We start from the raw sequence: 16,322 nt of genomic DNA, 5'->3' as shown, positions 1-16,322 counted from the left end.
TGTGAATAAATGACAAGTTCGTGTTTGTATCAGAAGTCACAAAAGATTATCAAAACAAATTATGAGAAGCCTATACTAATAAACAAACCAATTTTTGGATTTGCTTTTTGATGTTTACCTTTACACACTATGCCACGACTAATCATGTAGAAAGTTTAAATTTCATTCTTGAATTAAGTCACGTCCCCTCCAATCTACATAATATATCCCAGAACCACTTTTACTGGACTCTGATTGTATTTTGCATTAAGACTCCATGGAGAGATTATTAAAATTCTCTCTTTTTATCATTTGTGGGAATATTGCCGAAGGTAGTTCTCACCGCAGAAAGCAGTGCCTAGAGGAGTAATTTTTTTGGCCTTACCACATAAGTTTTTTCTGAGCTACTAGAACCTTAGGATTCTATTGGCATTGAGGATATTAAAATCAGTTGTGATTTCTTTTTTGCTTTGGCTGTGCATTAACTGAGACTGCTGTTAGCCACAATTACTTACAATAAGTCAGTGGGTTTTTCTTTTCCTTTTACAGAGCAAGAAGCCTGATGATAAATACTGCTGGAATTGGTTTGGCTTCTTGTCTGGGTACCCGTGTCTCTGCCTTTCCTTTGGGCACAGAATGGCTGCTACATCGCCCGCTGTAGTTGACTTCGGTGTGTATCAGAATTATCTGGAGGCTGATAAAGCAGACAGAGGCTCAGGCTCCTTAAAGAACAGAGCCAGGGCTTGTTTTATGTTCAACAAGTTTCTCAGATGATTGTAATATTGACCAAAACCTAAGACCCATTGCTCTAAGTTCAAGAGCAATGACTGCTGCTCAAGATCAGACAAAAGAAATAAGCTTAAGTCTTCTGTTCCTCGAGCTCTGTCTTCTCAGCTGAAAAAAAAAATGGAGGCAACCCAGCCTACTGTCTCTTACTCCTTCTGTATGGGTGACTGGGGAAGGAGGATCTCACTCTTCAGAGATCAAAGACCTTTTCCCACCACCAAACCCACGTTTCAGTGTTGAGGAAGAAGCACATTGTTGGATGGACAAAGGGCAGTCATTCGGAGCCAAAATTACTTCTACTTGTTATACAGGAACTTATTGTACATTTCTTTATGTGGTTACTTTATCCTGAATTACTTTGGCTTGCTCATTATCTCTGATTTTTCATTAAAAATCAGTTGTCTTATATGAATTGACATAGCCTATCTTAAAGCATTTTTGAAATATATGAGTATAGTGGTTGTGACAAAATTCTTGCTACCTATGTTCAAGGATGGCCACTTTCCTCATTACCAACAAAAGAATCAGGGGCAGTACTATACTGCTCCCTGAGCTGCCTTGGCCTCCATTTTTTACTTGTTGATTCTCTGTGCCATGAAGCAAGCTGTCAGGCTGGTTCACAGAATCAAAATTAAGCTGAGACTCCACCTGGATTAGGCAGTTTGGGATAGGCCTCTCCTGACAATTTTCTTTCAGCCCAAGTATGAATCCTGGTGATTTCTTGACCTGTGATGGGTCCAGCTGGTTAGATCAGAACTGTCTTTGTACACTAGGATCTCCTGAAAAAATACCAATGGCCTGTACATCTTGAGTGGAGGTGGATACCTTTTCGCTTCAGGTAGATATTGCCTGCCATGCTTGTTTTGTGTGACTTCTGTCTGTCAATCAGCAGATACCGGCTGCCTCGGGGAAACTTCTGGCCTTGAGTGAGGTGGCTCTGCATAGCTGGAGGTGGCTGTGAAAAAGCTGACAGCTGGTGGCTGTTTAGTGACCACACTCCTGGCTGTAGGGCAAGTTCCCTCCTGACAGAGTGTCTTAGCAGCACCCCTTTGTGCCTGCCACAGTCCTTCTGTCACCCCTCTAATTGGCAGGTGAAAATGACACAGGTCTGCTGTGTAGCTGGCCAAGGTCAGGTGGTTATTCCTCATATTGCCTATATTTAGAAACACTGTGCTCTCTGGGATTCTTTATCAACAAATGCGTGGAAGAGAAGGCATTTTGGAAGACTGAAGACATGCGTAAATTGAGGTTATTCAACTCCTGGACTAAAGTTTAGGTTTTTTTAAAAAAAATCACAAATAAGAAGAGAGGAGCAAAGGAAGTAAAATAAAGTGGCACAGGAGTCATTTTCAATGTGCATCAATCCTCGGGCCATTTTCTGAGGTCCACCCAGAGATTCTGCTAATGGGCTGCCAGCTACAACAGCATCTGTGCACAGGGCTCCCAAAATCCACTTTCCAAGATCACTCAGGGCACCACTTCAGAATTTAGAAAAGGGTTACTTTCAATAACCTGCAAGAAATTTTAAGAGACAAACCCAATCATTGTTTTGCTGCTTATTTTCCTAAGTAACTAAAAATCAAACCTAATTTACTTAAAATGGTGGTCCCAATCTTAATAAACATTGACATTTCTCAGATGCTACGGTCTTTATCTTCATTCCTTACTCTAAACTCAGCAAGAGCTGAATTAATTCCTGAAGAACGATCAGCCGAAAAGGATTTCCAGTAGATTTGGGTGACAGCTTTCTGAATCCCTTTCACTAAGGTGGCCACAAATGTGCGGCGTGACAAGACCTCTGTGGAGCCTCATGGGCGGTAGTTGGGAGACCATCAGACATGGGACAGTCTACACAAGGACCGTTGTCCCCATGAAAGCTCCTTCTGTGCCACCTTAAATCGTACTAGTCAAGCCGGAGATGCAGCATTGTGAATTCCATCTACAATTATCTCAAACACAGAATTAGACTTTTATCTTCCAAAAGACAGTGCAGCTTAGCAGTGAAGCGTAAAATTGTTGTAGTAACAGAAAACTGAGTTTGCATCTTCCCATGGAGAGACTGGCTGTGGCACGTAGGCACATTGCTTGGCTTCTCTAAGCTTTAGCGTCCTTATCTGAAAAGTGGGGATGGGAGTCCCTAATAGGAGGGTTTCCATGTCCTTTGTACTGCTGAGCCCACTGAATATTCAACAAATGCTGAGCGGCCTCAACATCATTCTTGTCATTTTTTTCTACCCTAGTGATGTTCAAGAGAAGAATCATCTATTATTTTTCTCTTAAATGCACTTCATGTTTTGACCCTGGCAGCCTTGATTCTTTTTGCTTTGAAAGTCACACACCGGCATACCCCGTGTAGTTTCTTGTCCTCCCGGTTTTTACTGATGGGGAGTTGTATGTGTGGACAACGGGTTTGGGAGGTGCTGATTCTCAGTGGCTTCTAAATGATCAGGTCACTGTCAAGCATGGACTTATGACTAGTTAGACCAGATGCGGTCTCCAGAGAATAACTTGAGTTTCTGCACATTGCAAGGTGTTTTTTAAGTTTCCAGGGCCAGCCTGTGAAGCCCTCAAGCTTGGGAGATGTTACCACCACTTTGGATGGACTCACTTCTCTGTGGGCTTTGTACTAAAGAAAATCCCAAACTTTATATGGTAGAAGCATTTTGTATCTCTTAAATTTAAGTTGAAACCGGTATTAATGCATTTTACCCCCTTCCCTAGCTTCTTGCCTAAGTTCCCAAATTCTCTATCCTTGGTGATTGCTCTTGTTATATGCATTTTGGGTTGCATCAGGGTAGACATATTAGTGACCATGAGGTAAACACTTGTAACACATACTGTGGCTGGGAATGGGCCATGCAAATGTGTCAGCTACAGACATCAGCTTCAAAGCTTGTCCTATCCCACAATCTTGACCGTGCAGCCTCCACACTCTGAGTCCCTCACCACTGAATAGACTAGCGCCTCTATTTCACCACCATTCTCCTCTTTGCTTGTCTGTTGCTATTCCTCCAGTTCAGAATAGTTTTAAGATGACATGTTCAAAATTCAGACTGCCTGGGATCAAATTCTTACAAGGTTTTAACCTCTAATGGCTCAGTTTACTCATCTCAAAAACAGCGGTCATTATAATACATATCTCAGTGGGTTAGAAGGATCAGGTGAGATTTTATATACTACACACATGGGACAATGTCTGAAACAATAAATGTTGGCTACTAATACTTTATTATTATTATTTATGTGCAAGCCCCTGAACTCATGACCAGTAACCTAATCGGGTTCCATGGAGATCTTCAGCTTTGCAGCAATCCTCCTTGGTCCTGGTAAGGAGAGCTTTAACCAAAAGAAAGAAATGACAAAGCTTCAGTTACCAGCATAGCATTTTGAGGCATGCACAAATGAAATCTCTTCCCTGGAGTCACAGAGGGCAGGTACATAAATAGAAGCCTGGTGACAGCCACCTACTTTAGTCAGATCAGCTGCTCTAATGAAACACCACAAGCTGGGCATGTACACAACAGAACTTCATCTCTCATAGTTCCTGAGACTCACACTCTGAGACTGGCTTCCATCATGGTCAGACTTCTGTGTCCTCACCGGGCAGGGAACAGAGAAAGAGAATGCAAGCTTTCCCACAGCTCTTTTAAGGGCACTAATCCCATTCATTAGAACTCCACCCTCATGACCTCATTGAATTTTAGTTACTTTCCAAAAGCCCCGCCCTCTAATACGAGCACCCTGTGGAGCTGAGTTTCAACAAATGAATTGGGGAAGCGGGGGCCACGGAGGGACAAACATAGTCTGTAACAAACATAACACCTTACCAAGCACCACAGCTGTGGAACCTATGGAGACACCCCCATTCTTTCCCTCATCCTCCCTATGAGTAGATCTCAAGGTAATATATCAAGAGATGAAGCCCTCAGTAGGGGGCATAATAAAAGGCATTATTTAAAGAGAATTGACAGAATGTGCAGAGCTTTGCTCTTCAGTGACTCTATTTGGAAGTTTCTGGGGTCATTAGCAAATTGCCACACGAGCAAGTAAACAACACAGGGGTTCTAGAAGAACCCAAATAAGGTGACCTTATTTGACTTAGAGATTTCTAAGAGTTAGAGGTGTTAGGGAGAATAAGTGTGTGACTACAAATTAATAGAAAGGAAAAGCCCCAATGCTACTGACACCTTAACTGGACACTAAGAAATCTAGCTGGTCCTTCACACATTAGTTTATATTCAAACAAAAAGGATGTGAGAGAGCAGTGAGCCAAAATAGATATAAACGTAAAAGATACATTTCAGCACAATTGCCAGGATATTTAGGAGTTAAGCAGTTGTGATAGGAGTTAAGTACTGTATGTGACATTTTATGGCATTTAAAGACTGATGTCTCTTGCCGTTTTAAGCCTTGCAATCTAGAATAAGGTCAGTATTGGCAGCTTCACTTGTCATGGCGGCACCAGAAACCACATCATTGTCTCTGTGATTGATCAGATCCCCTCAATTCCCCCCTTTCAAGCCTCAAATCATGACAGTGTGCCCCTGTTCCTTAATTCAAAACATTTTTAATCCGTCTCTTGGATGTCTGCACAGAGACACACAGAAATGCAAGACAAAATATAATACCTCCCCAAAGCACAGAACACAAAACGACCACCGCTGTTGGAGGCATGCACATTTCAACCATGACTGTACAGTACGCAGCATGCATTTGCATTAAGTAAACAAATCCTGTAGGAATGCAGCGAAGGCATTGTGGACAAAAGAAAGAGGATTCCACTTTAATGAGGTTTAAAAAGATTAGGGAATAAAAGTAATATCCCATGGAGCTTATAATAATAACTGGCTTCTCCTAATAAAGTATGATGAATCTACAATAATTTCAAACCCTCATATCCTCGTTCTGTCATTCAAGAGAAAGAGGTCCATATGTCATTGTTAGTGAATAAACAAATAGTCTTGAAATGCATTATTTTTCATGAATTATAGGAATAAAAACCCAAAGTGTCTTCAGAAAAAAAAAAGAAGCTTGAGCAATAAAATGTGAAATAAGGTACTCTATAAACATAAATGCAGTGCCTGAAGGCATGGATATTTTCCCCCTTGTTTATTTTTGCTTTTCTAAATAACAATTCATCTCTGAATTTTATCACTCCAGCCAATAATTACCTTATTTCTGGGTAATGTAACCTGCGAAACAACAGCCTGGAGCTGCTAACGATACCTCTGGAAGGCACAATGATGACTTCTCCTAGGCGTTTTCTGAAGAGAAAATAAGAATATGGGAAGGAGGAAGTAGATCTGATAAGCATTAAATGGCAGTGTTGCTTTTAGGGAGAAATAACATGAATAATTTATCAAACACACAAGTGTATATATTTAGCTCTGTGCTGTGAAGGTGAGCTCATGGGCCACGTGCTCTTCCTGCATCAACGGAGCGCAAAACCACCAGCATTGGGTCACTAGCCTTCTTAAGAGCTATTTTAACACAGACTGCCAATTTTTCATCTAACATTGTAACTAAGAAATATTTAAAAGGTCGTGTTGCCAGAATTCATAGGGACTTTGTTGAAAAGGGGAAAGCTCTTCAATAAAGGGATATGCCGTAAAGAGGACGTCTTGTGTCCCCGAAGACTATTTACTCTACGGTGGGTCTGACCCTTGCTGTGAAATGGCTTCCTCTGTGCTCGGCACATCCCAGTGTCCTATTTCAGGAACCTGTTTCTGGCCTCTCTGCGGGTCCATGTGTTCAAGAATCCATAACAGTAAGGACTGAAAAGTATGCTCCGGGGGCCACTGGGCCTTCATTACTTTTTCATTCTCGATGCCATTGTTTTCTGTTGGGGGTTCAATTATGCATCCCCCAAATGTGTTGCAGTCCCTAGGTACTTGTGAATATGACCGTATTCAGAAAGAATAGTTGCAGATGTAACCCTAAGGTCATCTGGGTGGCCTAATTCGACATGACTAGTGTCCTTATAGGAAGAGGAAAAGAAATCCACACCCAGACACTCAGGGAGGAAAGATGCTCCACGATGGTGGAGGCGAAAGGGGAGTTACGCTCTATAAGCCCAAGAATGCCCCAGATTACCAGCAAACACCAGGCGTTTGGAGAAAAGCATGAGACCTTCTCCTACAGAGCCTCTGAGGGAAAACAGCCTTGCCCACACCACGATTTCAGACCTCTTGCCACTGTAACTGTGAAACAATAATTTCTGTTGTTTCAAGCCTCCAATTGTGGTATTTTGGAACAGCTGTTCTACAAAACTAATACACTGTCTAAATTTAGATCCCCAGAGCCAGGGGCAATGAGCTATGGAGCATACCAAGACAAATTAATAGTGCATGCATAATTAGCAACTTCCTCCCCTTTGTTATCTGTAAAAGGTAACCACCTTAAGTGAACCTGTGCATAGTAAATGAGGACCACCCTCGAGGTAATGTGCCCAGAAAAGCAATAAACGTTTGTCCAAGCAGGGGTTGGGGCCCTCTCTCACTCAGAGAGTGGCCCATGACATCCCTTTTTCTCCATAGAAAAAAAAATTAATGACACACGCTGCGGGTCTTCACCGAGAGTGCAAATGTCTATTAACGAAGGGGCATGTTGCAATGTGGGTTGGTCAGGTGTGTCTGTTCCTCAGGCTGCCCTCATTTTCACTTTCTTTCAGGATGTGATAATTAACAGGCCCCTTTGCACTTTAAAAATATTCTATCCCAGTTTGGATGATAGTGATGGGCACTCTGTCTATGGGTACACATTTAATCACACCGCAAAAAAAAAAAAAACAACAAGATTTCACCTCTCAGTTTAGTATTTTTCATTAAAAATTATCTCTAGTGTCACGTTCAAAATCCCACCAACACTGCAGTAAATTGAAGGTTCAAAATTCCAAGGGTCTGGGTCACTTTAGGCTTAATTCACTGGGGACCTACAGATTTACATCTCTTACTGGCGTCAATCTGCTTAGAAAGCAATGTGCCAACTTGCTCAAACCAGCTGGAATAAACACAGCTAGTCAAGCTCTGGAAGTCTGTGGAAAGAGGAAGAAGAGGGAAGGGATAGGAAGTCAATTCAAGGGTGGCAGGAGGAATATTCTGAACACTATAACCCACTTCAGTTATTGCAAAGGGGTGGAGTGCAAATGCTGAAAGAGTGAGGGGTGTACCCCTGTTCCTTGCTTTGTCTGTCTAAAGCCTTCCTGACCTTGTATAAGTCCGCCTCTGCCCTCAGTTTTCCCACTTGAGAAGTAAGGGCTTTACTGTTTTTTTTGGATGCTTGTGAAATACCTTCAACATGTGCAAAATATTTTGCATGTTCCTTAACTTGATGATGGACCTATGCAAAATGTACTCCCATTTCTTGTCAGTTCTATTATTAAGCGTATTACTGATGAAGTGAATGGTATATGAAAAAGGTCTTACTCAATGCCTACAAATCTGTGTTCACTTTTTGTTAGCCTCCCCGCTATACTGTGTTTAATTTAAAATAAAGCAGTTGAGCCCCGCCTGGTGTAGCTCAGTGGATTGAGCATAGGCCTGCAAACCAGAGGATCGCGGTTCAATTCCCAGTCAGGGCACATGCCTGGGTTGCAGGCCAGTTCCCAGCAGGGGATGCATGAAAGGCAACCATACATAGATGTTTTTCTCCCTCTTTCCTTCCCCTCTAAAGATCAATAAATAAATAAATAAAATCTTTTTTTAAAAACTAAAATAAAATAAAGTGGTTGAAACAAGCCAGTCAGAGAAAGTCAGGTACCATATGATTTCACTTGCATGTGGAATATAATGAACAAAATAAACTAACAAACAACATAGAAACAGACTCATAGATACAGAGAACAAACTGACAGCTGTCAGAAGGGAGGGGGTTTAGGAGGCTGAGTGAAAAGATGAGGGATTAAGCAAAGAAAAAAAAAACCCTGATAGGCACAGACAACAGTATGGTGATTATCAGAGGAAAAGGGGCTTGAGGGGTGTAAAAGGGTAGAGGGGGGGATAAATGGTGATGGACAGAGACTTGACTTGGGGTGGTGAACACATAATGCAATATACAGGTGATGTGTTATAGAATTGTACCTCTGAAATTTATATTATTTCATTAACCAATGTCACCCTAACAAACTCAGTATTTTTTAAAAGTAAAACAGGTGACATCACTTTCTTCTAGTAACTGCTTTTAGCCTCATCTCTGGCTTCTAAAGTCAAGGTGAAGCTGACTGTTTTTTCCTCTGCATTTATGCCTATCAATCTCACACCTTTGGAAGACAGTGGGGATAGTGTTGACTAAAAAGAGAAGATTGGAAGGTGCAGGGATCGGGCAGCGTGATGCTCCCCGGGATACTTGTTCATGTAGGTGCGAGCAAAGTGTTCGAGTGTCATTGTTAACAACACCCTCCTGCTCCTCCTCCATGTGTGTACAGTGCCCTATGAAGAGCTACTACACCATTGCAATGATAGCATTATCACTTTGTTTAGTTTTGCTTCTTTCACTAGATAATGAGTTCCTCAAGTTTGGAATACATCTTACTCCTATTTTTTCTCCATTATTCCCCAAGGGTTTGAAAATAGGTGGCACTCAATGCATCCTTATTGAATAGGTGAACAGTAGCTTTTAGAGAAGAACAATTGGCTGACAATATAATCATTGGACTGGTGTAGGGGCTTTGTAGTATGCCAACTTGGCTAGGCTAAACTTTGTTTATAAGATTTTTTTTTCTAAAACTTTTCTTCTGGGATATCTGTGACAGAAACTTTTTGCATAAGATTTGGAGAGTGGAAAGGAAGCAGTAACTGTCTTGTTTTTTAATGTCCAAGGTTGATGCGAGGTCATCAAAGGGTTTTGTAGCTCACAAACATTGTTTCTTATTTGCAGTATAAGATCAAATTCATACATACATACATAAGATCAAATAGGTATATATATATATATATATATATACATACATATATATATATACACACACATATATGTATATATATACCTCCTAGTGGTTGTGCTTCTCTGATTGAACCCAGGTTGAGACAGCATATCTTGAGACTTTAGGAATAAATTGCTTAAGAGTGCTTATCTTTCTGCACGTGTGTGTAAGTGCACATAAATATGACTGACCTAAAGGCACTGTTTGTTACAATAAAGCTAGCTAATGGAATTAACATATCCATGAACAAAACTCAGCAATTTAACACAACAGATATTTTTTCTTGTTCTAGAAAAGTCTAGAGTTGTGCATCCTTGCTTTGTAGAGGGAGAACGTATTCTTTTTCTCCACTCATTTAGAAACCCACCCTAAAGAGTTTCTACTGTCCTCAAGAAGTGGCTACTGTGGTCTCCCTCAGCAACTGAATTCAGCCAGAAGATGGGAGAAGAGAGTGGGTAGAATGTACTTCCCACCACCTCAGGCTAGAAGTGACACTCACCATTCTGTTTATACACCAATGGTGAGAACTAGTCCCATGGCACCACTTAGAAGTAAATGGGAAATGGAGTCACTGATGGGGCAGCCCCTTCCCAGCTACCATGGCATCAGGGAAGAGAGCACAGATCTCTAGGAGAACAGCTGGATATCACTGCCAATAGGACCTTCTGTAAAAGAAGATGCTTGATTTAATCAGAAAAACTTACCCATCTTGCACTGTTACTAAATTTCACCTGGGTTCCCAGCATGCTTTCGGGAAAAATTATTATAGGGAGCTAGAGAGGAGGATCTAGCCAGCCTCAGTGTGTCTCATTCAATGGTATCCTGAGGCAAAGGAAGGCAGCACAGCTTACAGACCCATAGAAGGAAACCTGGCCCTTGGTGAGCAAATTAAAATTGAAATATCCGCTTGAAAATCCAATACTAACTGCCAATACCATTAACAATTCCAAGTTCCATCTGTGTGTGTCTTGAAGGTTGCTTGCCAACTCATGGATGCAATAGCTCTACCACAATTTGGTCCCTTGGTGCCTTGGACTTGGCCACTGCAGATACAGACATCACTGGTCTAGAAGGTGCACTGATGTACAAGCATCTAGCACACCTTTTGGAATAAGTTGGCTGGCTGAATTTATAGCCTTTCTCCCTCTTTCCCTTAAGATTTGGCAGCCTTGATGCAGAAGTCAAAGTCAACTTTTACTTGAAATCCCACTCCATATTATTTAAATATGTTTTATATTAACTATTTTCAGTTTTCTATAAATGAGTGATCATCAATTCGCAATTTAGAAAGAAATTAACAACTAATTAGAACACATATGTTAATGTTTTTCCTCCATTACTCATTGGTATGCAAAATTGTTTTTCTTTTTTTTTTCTGATCTGATTTTCTATTTTGGTACTACTGTCCCCTTATGTTTATTTCCCGAACTGAGATTTTGTGATCTGATACAAATCATGAAACTCTTGGAAGCAAGATTAAGTAAGGACTGTGTATAATTCAGAAAGCTGAGCATCTGTTAAAAATCTGTTTCTGTTAAAAAACAGCACACTTGATAAATTCTTGACTTTATTGACATTTTTCTCTCTCCTAAGAAAGAGGAAGCAAACAGTACCACTATTTTGTACTTAATTCTGATTGACAAGGATGTCTGATGCTATATAGGCAAGGCACACCTCAAAAGAAAGTACTGCTGCCACTTTAGGGCATTAATATCCAAGGAAGGGAAAGCTGAGCCAAGATACACATGTGAACTAAAGCTTAGACAAGCAAATCTCCACAAGAAAAATAAAACAATCCAAAGACCAGTTTGGAGAAAGTAAATAGCCCAAGACTATGAAAAAGCTTTCAAACAAAAATTTTTTGAGACCCTGTCACAAATGATCCACAAAGAAAAAAATAAAAGAGACATCTAAAATTTTGTAGAAGTTTCAAAACTTTAAACTTTTAAAGGAAATTTATAATAATGTAAAAAAAATCATATAACCAGAAGCAATTACAGAAAATTGTCATGAAGCTATAGTATGGTATTAAAAAAACCTAAATACTTGGAGTCAAGAGATCCTTCCAAAAATTTTGTAGATTTACTACATAAAAAGCATTTCCCAGTCATTCTCTTAGTTCTCAATGAATTTGCAATTATACTATAAGAAAGTTAAAATGTAGTTTTAAATCTTTTTCAAAGATAAATAAAAAAATTAAAGGTAGAGAGCTTATGGTTCTTATCATATGATTACATTTAAATATAAAACAGAAATAATACTTTTCTATTTTTATTTTGGTTCTTTTTTTCCTATAGAGAAGAATGACTTAAATTAACAAGATATACTTTCAATGTATAATTCTATATTTAAGACAAATAAATCTACTATGCTAATAAAAACACTGCTTGTTAGCTATTCATGGGAAAAATACATAGCACTTTTATATGACTATAAAGTCAATGTACGGATGCAGAGTAACAAGACTTACACAATAACATCAACTTAGACTTTGCTAATAGGAAGATAAAATTTCAGTCACTACAAATGAAGCTCACATTGCTGTTTGAATGCTCACTTTTAAAATCTTAGGTTTAAAAATGAATATACTGGGTTACCTATTTTAGGTGGTGTGGTGTGTTAAAGACTCTCTTGCCCTCCAAGAGAGTAATTAGCAAACAACATAGCATGTACACACGCACGTGCAAATACTCAAACATCTATTTGAAGGCATTAGAAGATTATCTAGGTAGCCTTGATTTAAGAAACCAGGATTTCCAATGACATCTTGGACAAGGGTTTAATCTCCAAAATATATAAAGAATTCACATGACTCCACTCCAGGAAGAAAAACAACCTAATCAAAACATGGGCAAAAAACCTGAACAGACACTTCTTTAAGAAGGACGAAAGAGGGCCCAGAGGCATATGAAAACATGCTCAGCATCAGTAGTCATCAGAGAGATGTAAATTAAAACCACAATGAGATACCACTTCATACTTGTGAAAATGGCCATCATAAATGAAGCAACAAACAAGTATTGGAAAGGATGTGGAAAAAAGAGAACCCTAGTGCACTGTTGGTGGGAATGCAGACTGGTGCAGCCACTGTGGAAAACAGTATGAAATTTCCCCAGAAAACTAGAAACAGAACGGTCTTTTGACCCAACAATTTCACTGCTGGGATTAAATCCTAAGAACCCTGAAAGACCAATCCATAAGAACCTGTGCACCCCAATGTTCATAGCAGCACAATTTACAATAGCCAAGTGCTGGAAGCAACCTAAGTGCCCATCAGTACATGAATGGATCAAAAAACAATGGTACATTTACACAATGGAATACTACTCAGTAGAGAGAAAGAAGGAGCTCCTACCCTTTGTGACAGCATAGATGGAACTGGAGAGCATTAGGCTAAGTGAAATAAGCCAGGCTGTGAGGGACAAATACCATACGATCTCACCTTTAACTGGAACCAGATCAACAAAAGAAAAAAGCAAGCAATATATAACCAGAGACACTGAAATCAAGAACAATCTGACAGTAACCAGAGGAGAGGTGGAAGGAGGAAATGAAGGGAAGGGTTTTCAGGAACCACTATAAAGACACATTGACAAAACCAAAGGGGAGGGGTGGAAGCAAGGGAGGAAGGTGGGTTTGGCTGGGGTTGGGGGAAGTTTAGGAGAGTAAATGCAGACAATGGTAATTGAACAACAATAAAATAATTTTAAAAAGAAAGAAAGAAAGAAGCCAAGACTCCAGAAACAAGAGAAGTGATTTGATATAGGCCTGAAGTTCTGTGTAATTTTTCTCCTTGAGGTGTTTTAGTGAAAGTTTAACAAGCTGAGAATGCATGAACTATCAGGGGCTGGGATCCTGGGCTAAGCTTTTAACAGTCTGTCTTCAGGTAGCATTTGCTAGATCCTCGTATTATCTCTACAACTTTTTATGCACAATTATTCATTTCTAGGCAGGCTAGAATATGATAAAAAAACAAAAATTATTTAAAAACAAGAGAAAATAGATAAAACTGGAACCACAGTACATTCAGATATTGATTTTAAAAGGCATCGACTTTATCATAATTACAATTAATATGTCAAAGAAAATAGATGAGATGAATAACTTTAGCAAAGAATTAGAATCTATAAAAATGTCAAAGGGAGAAAATATAATAGTTGAAATTGAGTACACAACAGGTATTTTAACTGCAGACTAGACACACAGAAGGGAAGATTAGTGAGTGGGAGAAGTTAATAAAACTTGCAGTAGTCTCCCCTTATCTGCAGGGAATGTGTGTGTGTGTGTACACACACACACACACACACACATATATATATACACACATATATATGTATGTATATATATTATGTTTTTTCTATACATGCATATCTGTAATAAAGTTTAATTAATAAGTTAGGCACAGTAATAGATTAACATCAATAATTACAAAATAGAACAACTATAACAACATATTATAATAAAAATTATGTGAATGTGATCTCTGTCTCTCTCAAGTGTCTTATTGTGCTGCAGTACCCTTCTTCTTATGATACTGTGAGGGAGATTCAGTGCCTGTGTGACCAGATAAGGTGTGATGAGTGACATAGGCACCCTGATGTAGTGTTAGGCTACCACTGGTCTCCTGCCAGTACATAACATGAACTTTGTGGCTTCTCTTTGACATATCCTAATTGTCAGTATCACTACTCTTGCACCCAGGGACCATTATTAAGTGAAGTAAGTGTTACTTGAACATAAGCACTGCTGTGACCTCAGTCTGATAACTGAGATGACTACTATGTGGCTGAGGGACAAAGAACTCATACAGGATGGATGCGCTGGATGAAGGGACAACTCCTATCATGAGCAGAATGCAGTTTAATGGCATGAGGTTTCATCACACTACTCAGAATGGCACATAATTTAAACTTATAAATTGTTTGTTTCTGGAATTTTTCATTTAATTTTCTGGACCCAAACCATGGAAAGCATGAATAAGGAGGAGAATACCTATTGAGACTGAAGGACAGAGATGACAAGATACAAAAATATTTGAAGGAATACAAGAGCTATATGAGACACCAATAAAGAAAAAAGTAATTGATTCCAGAGCAAGTGTTGACAACCTAAAAGCTATAGATTAGCTGCATGTTTTAAGAAATATAGTTCTTTTGAACATAACCATACCTATTTATTTATATGTCATCTATGACATGTTTGGGGTTATACTGGCAGAGTTGATTAATTGTGCCAGAGATCACATGTACTGCAAGCTAAAAATACATATTGGCTCTTTAAGAAAAAGTTTGCCAATCCTCTCTTGAGGATCTAACTACTTTCCTTCAGCATGGTTTTGAATACCCATAGTTTTTTATAGTGGCTTTTAGTTATTTCCCCAAAAGTGGGGCAAGTGAACTACAAAGACTAAGGGAGTAGACTTAAATTAAAATATAATATTAATTACATTGAATGTAATTCTGAGGCTGGACAAAAATAAAACCTAAGTATGTGTTCTTTACAAAAACCATCCTAAATAAAAAGAAAAATAAATAAATAAATAATAAAAAAATAATTTAAAAAAGCCCTGGCTGGTGTAGCTCAGTGGATTGAGCGCGGGCCTGCGAACCAGAGGATCGCGGTTCAATTCCCAGTCAGGGCACATGCCTGGGTTGTAGTCCAATTCCCTGCAGGCCAACTCCCAGCAGGGGATGCATAAAAGGCAACCATACATTGACGTTTCTCTCCCTCTCTCCTTCCCCTCTAAAGATAAATAAATAAATAAAATCTTAAAAAAAAAACATCCTAAATAAAAAGACACAGAACAATACAAATTCACAGAATAGAAAATACACATATCATGAAACTTAAGCAAAACACATACACACGCAAGAAGGTAATATTTCAATGTTACTTTCATCAAAGCAGATTTTAAGGCAAGAAATATTATTAGAGATAAGAGATATTTTATTATAATAAAATGTTCAGTCTACCAGGAAGATACATCAATTCTAAATCTGATTCAAGTAATAATATAGCCTAAATATATAGAGAAAAATGGATATGCCTAGCAAGAAAAATGCACTAACTCACAATCATAGTAGGTCATGTTATTACATTTCTCTCAGTAACTAAGGAAACAAGTAAACAAACCAGTAAATACTTACAATATTTGAAACTACAATGAACAAGTTTGCCTTAATGAACATAAACACTGCACAAAACTTCAAAATACATATTTTTACAACTACATATGAAAAATTTACCCAAAATGACTTTGTTTAAACTAGATGTTTAAACAAATCTAGTTTAAGCAAATTTCAAAAGATAAGAACCATTCAGCATTTATTTTCTGACAAGTGAAATAAAGCAAATCAGGTGAACAACAACAAAAAAAACTGGGGAGAAATTCCCAAATGCCTGTGTGTCAAAGGTCCCTAGGGCCATTTTCATGTTCAATAATTTGCTTCTAGGACTCACAGGCCTCAGCATATAGTCCCACTCACAGCTATAGTTTATTACAGTGGAAGGATATGAAGCAAAATTGGCAAAGGAGAATGTACATAGGGTAGAAACTGGAGAAACCAGGTGCAAACTTCCATAATCTTCTCCAGCAGAGTCACCAGGATGCACGCAATTTCCCCCAAACAAGCTATGA

The sequence above is a fragment of the Sturnira hondurensis genome, unplaced genomic scaffold (genome assembly GCF_014824575.4).
Source record: "Sturnira hondurensis isolate 20B ecotype Veracruz unplaced genomic scaffold, ASM1482457v3 Scaffold0022201, whole genome shotgun sequence".
Lineage (NCBI taxonomy): Eukaryota > Metazoa > Chordata > Mammalia > Chiroptera > Phyllostomidae > Sturnira > Sturnira hondurensis.
The sequence above is the reverse complement of the archived record's forward strand: the minus strand, read 5'-3'. Positions refer to the sequence as shown.